Source organism: Trichosurus vulpecula, chromosome 6 (assembly GCF_011100635.1).
Source record: "Trichosurus vulpecula isolate mTriVul1 chromosome 6, mTriVul1.pri, whole genome shotgun sequence".
Classification (NCBI taxonomy): Eukaryota; Metazoa; Chordata; class Mammalia; order Diprotodontia; family Phalangeridae; genus Trichosurus; species Trichosurus vulpecula.
Genome location: NC_050578.1, coordinates 55996143 through 56003741, shown reverse-complemented (window position 1 = coordinate 56003741; position 7599 = coordinate 55996143).

Sequence of the window (7599 nt, the reverse complement as noted above, 5' to 3'; positions counted from 1 at the left end):
GCACATTTATTGTTATCCTCTCCCAATCCAACTACTTATCTTTAAAACAGGAAGAGGAGGATAATAAGATTGCACTAGATGATGTTTAAGGTGTCTTTCATATCTACTTTTACAATCAGAGAATTTAATCATAAAATGATAGTACATCGAATGTTTATATTTGACTGAAGAATTCTAGTAATTGTTATTATTTTCATATAACTCAAATTATATTTGATTTTTTTAAAATCAACTTCATAAGTAAAAGTTGAGAAGTTGTGGCTGAATCAGGGTTCATGTGAGAACAATTTGGTTGTTTTGATTGACTGTAAACTCAACAAGATTTAAGAATGGGACATTTCTTAAATCAACTCTAAACAGTCAATTTCCCTAGGCTGCATTAAGAATGATAGTCCCTAACCATGACAATCCATTTCTTACCTTTGCACAGGAAAGTCTTTATTCACAAGGACCTTCGTGTATGGAATGTCCTCCCCTCCTCACCTTCCCCTGAAAGAATGTCTACTTTTCTTCCGTGAGCCATTTCAGGTTCTACCTCCTATTCAAGGCCTTTGCCAATTCCCTCATTTATTAGCACATGTTTCCTCTTGAAAAAGAAAATATTTATTACTTTTCATACATATCACACTTATTTGTATACATACACATTCTTTTCTCATCTGGCTGTACTACTTTGGAACTCCTCTGATTGATTTCTCCACCATGTCCCAGCCAGGAAGCTCATTATTGGAATAAGCTCATCATCCTGTAAGATCTTATCAGCTCAACATTCAGCCTCATCATTACTGTCTGCCTCCTTGATTGGACAGTGAGACCATGAACTCCAAATGTCCAGTTAAGGAGGGAGTTCAGTGCATGGATCTCATTTTTTATTTGACCGCACTATTGTGGGATTGCTCTGACTGACTTCTCCATGCCCATCACCCTCATCCCTAATCTTGCCCAGGCTGAAAGTATAGTGACTATACATGGACCCAATACCAATACTAATCAGCAGGGAAGCTTTAACTTGTTCCTTTTCCCCATTCTTACCCAGTCTGCTGATCCTCTGCTCTTGGTAGCTTACTATATTGGTGCTAGACTTAATGCAGACTCCAAGTGGGCTTTAGTCCTCTGCAGCTCAGAATTCTTAATCTCAAGCAATCAATCAGCCTCCCTAGCAGCAGAGGGTATAGATGTTTAACCACCACTTCAAGCAATCATTTATTTTAAAGTTTAAGCTATAATGGCCATTCTATTTGTATTACTCAAATTTGGTAATTCTGTGTTCATCCGCTACATACATAGATACATACATACACACAATTTAATGTAGTGAAACCATTATTTACCTATATTTGCCCATGCTCATGTTTCTGAATGCTTTTTCATGTTGTCTTGGCAACATTTTTTTTTTCCATTCCAAGTCATAAGCTTCAGGAAGGCTGAAACTTTGTATCCTCACTAATATGTTGACTGCTATAATGTCATATGTAGATAGACACTGGGTATACTAAAACATTCCTTTTCTCTTGGTTGGCATATGCTTTAAAAAGAAAAATTATACATTTTACTTGGATTACATAGTTGGGACATTAGATATTTTCAAAAAGAGGCAAAAACAACTTTAATATATGTTTCCAAGTTTTTTTTTTTATTTTGACTAGAGTAGGTATGAAAATAGATGGTGCTAAAAACTAGCAAATCTAATCTAAATACATCATGACCTTTCCTAGAATTGAATGAGAATTTGGTTCCATTTCTTTTCCTAGCTTTTAAATGGAAAATACTTTTATTATTATTTATCATGGCTAGACAGAAGTACAAATTTACAAGACTCTAGAACTTGTTGCATTTAGTTGAAAAATGTAAATATAAAGTAAGAATTCAGAAAATCATGATATTTTGGTGGCCATAAATTATTTTGTGATGAAAGTTTTATTTATGGTCTTTCAGTAGGTCATAGAGTTTCTACCCAAAAAATTACCTTACACAAATTTGAAATATACCAAAGATGAAATAACAAATGTGAACGCCATATATATATGTTGGGGGGGGACACCTCCCCTTTGGAACATCGCAATGTGGTTTATTAATGAAAATTAATTCTTTAAGATAAAAAATTCTACTTAATTTGAATATTTTAAATACTACTGCAATATATTTTCAATTATTACTAACAATTCCAATTTGTTGATCAAACGATAATCATCTCTACACTAATGACATACATTTTAAAAGAAAATGATTAAGGAAATCACCATTGATATTCTGATAGGAACTGCATTACATTTCACATATACACACATATGGATATACATATATACACATATATTCTCTACACAGAACATATATGTATATGTAAAATGCAATGCAATTCCTACTATCAGACTATAAGACCCTTGAGAGCAGGGCCTGTTTCTCATTCGTCTTTCTGTCTCTAGTGCCTAACACAGCTCCTGGAATATAGCTGAACACCTGTTGAATGTTAAATGTAAAAATTCATAATATTGTCGTTATAAATTGATCAATATCATGTCATTATATTTGACAGAGCTAGTGACTCACAAAATTATACAATAACTAATACCCATTTAAGCCAGAGATATTGATTTTTACTGATAAAGAACGTGAAATTTAAATAAAGCAGGTATTGAAACAAAGCAGAAGTTACTTCTTACTATCTTGTAATAGTTTATCTAATAACTCCAAATAGTATCTATTTGATTATGTTGCTTTGGGGGAAGAAATATACAAGTATTAATGTAATCTAAATATCTGCATAGTATAAGGAGAATTTGATGACAATATGCTAATATAAAATGATACAGAGCAAAGAAAATAATAGAAAGAAAAAAAAAAAAGAATTTCAGTGAAAGGCCACTACATTGTCTGGGCCCTTTGAGCATTTTGGAATTGGTCAAATAGTCTTTTAAAATATTTTTCATTTAATCTCTTTTTTGTTAATAGTGTTTCTTACAGAAGCAATGAATATTGATACTTTAGATTTATCACCGCCTTAAATACTGTGGTACATATTTTACTCAGATACCCAATTGAGTTCTTTACTGTGAGTATCCTAAAGCCCAAAATGCTTCATGAATTCTCCTGGGTGTCTTGGGCTTAAGAAAAAGTCATAGAAGAATATACTGTTTACTTATGAGAAAATCATGAATAAATGTGCTTTTTCTCCTCCCAGATGACATAAGATGTTTTCTTACGATGGATTTTTAACAACCAAAACCAAATCATGTTTGTATATATCATATAGGTACCTATATTGTATAAATATCTCTGCACAGACATATACAACAGTAGATATCTAATTTACTATTATATCTGTGTGCAGAATCCAGATTTTAAAGGGAGAATATATTTAACTGTTAAAGATGATATCCTTCATATTAGATAGGAACAAACACAAACTGTGCAGTTGACTGGAAATGCCACCTAATCCCTGCTTAATTAAAGAAATGTTCCAAACTCCTGTTGTGTTTAGGGAGTAAAGAGTGTGGGATGACTGATGTATGAAGAAAATAGCAGGCAGCATGGCTAATCTCAAAGACTTGGGAGCTTTGGAGCTACATAAATCAGGACGACTTTTTGAATAGCCTCATAAAGCACAATATCATTGCCATTCCACTCACGACTTTCGGGTGCTTCTTACAGCATACAGATCATTAGGAAACTTCTAAGCAATCAAGTAATGGGGGTCTGATGAAATTACTCAATCAATGCATAGGTTCAAAGTATTTGTAGAATGTAGACTCGCATAGTTTTGATATGTCAAAAAGCAGGGGGGCAATCTTCATTTATTGTTGCAAAGAAACTTACAATAGAGGTGAGCGATTTCAATAGTTTTATAAGGACATTTAATGCAACCTTTCTCAACTGCCATACTCCAGTAGAATATGCAAGGCAATAAGTATTACCTGAAGGTATCTCCATTAATCCTAATTCCACCAACAATCAGACCTTACCAACCTTACAAAATTAGCCCAAGAGGAAAGCAGTCAAATTAAAGAGCTGTAAATTTGAAAGATCAAATAAAAGTGTTCCACTTTAATGTAAATAGTTCAGTTTCAGTCATATTCTGATAATTTAATATAGCAAACCATTGTTGTAGCAAGTTTGCATGTTTATTAAAATGTCAGACTTTATTAATTTGTTTGCATATTGCAATGCCATGCTTAAAGTCATGCAAGTTACCTACATATTGGATATAATGTGATTCATCATCCAAGAGCCTTAAAGAACCTATCAGAGCAATTTATTTCTTTTTTCTAGTATTAAATAGACTGCATGTTACAGATATTTTACGCCTTCACATATCACACGAACTTATGAAAATCTCTTATTTCTACATATCCTCTCATTTTACAGAATTGAAACATTTTCCCTCTTTTTTTGAATGTAGAAGCAATATATTTCTAAGTAAATATTGTTTTCATTAAAAATAAAATAAAGGCAGTTATCAACTTAAAGCCAGTTAACATGTCTTTTGTAAACTGAATACTATAAGCATTTTGAGTATTCTAAATATCACTTTGAATTTTTCACATGTAAGTTTCAGTTTTGGAGATAATTGCAATGATTCTGGATGTTGTATGACGGAACAATTTGATTTCCTTTATTGACCCCCTCACTTAAAAAAAAAAAAACATTTTGAGGTCATTTCTTTTCAATACAGTATAAATGGTCTAAAGCCTAATGAAACAATCATCAATTTGCCAGTTTCATGGCAACATAAATTGGTCTATAAAAGAACCTAATCCTCTTGTCAAATGTACTAATTGTCTTCCAGTCAAATTTAATTGTGTGAAAAGCAACCACTTTGCTATTTTCTTTTTGGGAGGATTCACTTAGTTAATATATCCAATAATCAGCAGCAGTCTAAAGAAACATGGATGGAGTAAACAGTATTGATAGATCTGCCAGTTATAAACAAATCATCCAGGCCACACTAGCTGTGAACACAGTGCCAGGAAAAAGCAGTCCTTTCCTATTTTGAAACACATGCCCAAATTACATTGCACAGTATTATTCATCTGGTAATGAAAGACACAATGCCTCTTTAAGTGTTTACAAATAATATATTCATTATGCCACAGATAAACAGCAAGTGAGTATTTATCCTTAAGTCTATTCCTATGAAGTATGCCTAGTGTAATGTACAAAACCCTAATCATAAGACTCATACTAGGAAGGCTTAATAATAACTTCACATTCTTAAATTATTCATAAATATGGATCAGTCTCTCTTTAAAAGGAGATACAGTTTGTTCCTGAACTTTGATCAGAACATCACTACTGTGCTAGTACAAGAATACCAGAATCCATGCCCCCAAAAGTTATAGATGCAGTAGAGACTATTTGCTCATGCATTAGTAGTGTGGGAATGCATCCAGGACATCAACCTTGGCCACACAAATTCAGAGATTACTAAATCTTGGTCTTGCACAAAACACTTATAGTATGAGAGATATAAATGATAAGAAAAGGTAGATATTTTTACCAAGACAAGCGTTAAGACTAAAGGGGGAGTCCCTTGCAGCTACAGGGTCTGGCATCACTGAAAGTGCGCACAGATAGGAGCTTCATTTCAGCAGGTGCTGCCAACCCTGGGAGCAGGTTCCCATTTCAGGACTGGGTATATGGGGATGGTTGCGGAAGGCAGTAGGGAGTACAGAGAGGTATGGATGGGGGAGGTAGCTTACTACCTCTATTTGCAGAGCACTAAGCAGTACAGCTAGTTAAAAATCCTGCGATCTGAAAAAAAAAATAGTAAAGTAGGGCCGTTAGGCAGCCTAGTAAATGAACCCTCGTAGTCAAGAGACACCTTTTCCTTTTATTTCTCTTTCTTTCTATAAAGGGAATCGTTGCAGCAATGCAGGAAAAAATCAAAAACGATCAGGTCTCAGTTGTGTTACCTCCTATCCGAAAGGCAGGAGAGTTTTGAGAAGGAAGCTGAAAGCTCCACGCATAATATAAAGCTCCCCAGCCCCTCTTAACCCTTTCCAAGCCTCAGACATCCCTCTCTGCCTGCAGTGGTGAGTCTGTCTGTCCGTGTGCCCTTCTTGTTGCCAATAGGTGGGGCCACCAGCATCTCCAGCGGCAGAACGCCACACACCAATTGCCTTTTCTCATTCCTAGGCAACTCCTACTTTACTGTACTAGGGGGAGGGGTGAGGGGCGGCGGGGGAGGAGTATGTGTGTAAAAGGGAAGAAATGAATGTAGTCTCTTTGCTCTTCGACCCTCGCTACAAAGGGATCCGGGTTTCAACCACTCCTGTTATCTCTGACCTGGGGAGGAAGGGAGGGCAGAGAAGATCTGTTACTGCCAGCCTCGCCGGCCCTATTTCTCCTGCTCGGATTCTCCTGGTGGAGAGCTCTCTCTGGCAGTTATCATGCCTGCTAGGAACAGCTCCTTGAGAGCGCGCGGAGGGGAGGGGGAGAAAGAGGGAACCGAGGAGGAGGAGGAAGAGGAGGAGGAAGGATGGTGGTGACAAAATTCAACAGCCTCTTTAACCACGGTGGGAAAAGAGCTGGGAAACTGAACCGACTCACGTTGCCAAACCACCTGTTCGCTCGAAAAGCAGCCTTTCCACTCCTTTTTAGAAATATATCCCATACCTTCTGCTGTCCAAAAACAATCCTTCAAAAGAGCAAATAAGTACCCAGGGAAGGGTACATTAAATTAAACTTCTTTCCCCTGACACTTGTATTCAGCACCTACTGCCTACCCTAACGCCCTGATACACACATACCCATCCAAAACCACAAGGACGACTTTCAACAACCCATCATATATCAAGATTTGGGCAGCTTCATTACTAAATATAATAATAATAATAAAGCAAGTATAAGAAGAATGGAGGAGCAAAGGGGCACTGAACAGAAGAGGGCTCAAGTAAGCGCGAGAAAGGAAAAATAAAAAGGAGAGACAGAAGGGGGGCACAGTACAACAGATATATAAAGGTGCCCAATATTCGCAGGGGCCCATTCTTACCGATGTGAATGATTGAATCCGCAATCACTGAGTCCCAGGTTCGAGACCAGCAGATGGACATAACCAAGAGCAAAGGAAAAACTTCCATATCCTCCTGTGTTGTATATGGGTGTGTTTTTTTTAAAATCTGTATCTATATTTATATGTGTACAGTCGAAAGAGTTTCAGGTAACGATGGAGTTTAGAGAGGCTTTAAAGAAAAAAAAAATCCGACTGTTGGAGGACAGGTTTGGCAGCTGACGAAGAAGGCGAAGGGATATGAGGACAATTCCAAAATCAGAAGGGTTCCTTCGCTTAGCTGTGTCACTTTGAAGGGCTTTTTGGCATCCCCAGAGTTGTTTGCAGTTTGACTAAAGAAATGCATCCAGCCTCGAGTGCTGTGGGGCAGCTGTGGTTGTCAAACCAGCCCCATCTCTTGGGCAGGCTGGCGGGAGGGCGGGCGGCGGGGCCAGGGAAGAATCCGTCCAGGTCTAGCCCGATGGCAACTTCCAGCAGCCCGTAGCCCCCGCCCCCACCCCGCCCCTACCCCCTGCCGGATGTTCAACGCCCCTCCTCCTTCAACCAAAAAAAAAAAAAAAAAAAAAACCAAAACACCAACCTCCACCAAAACA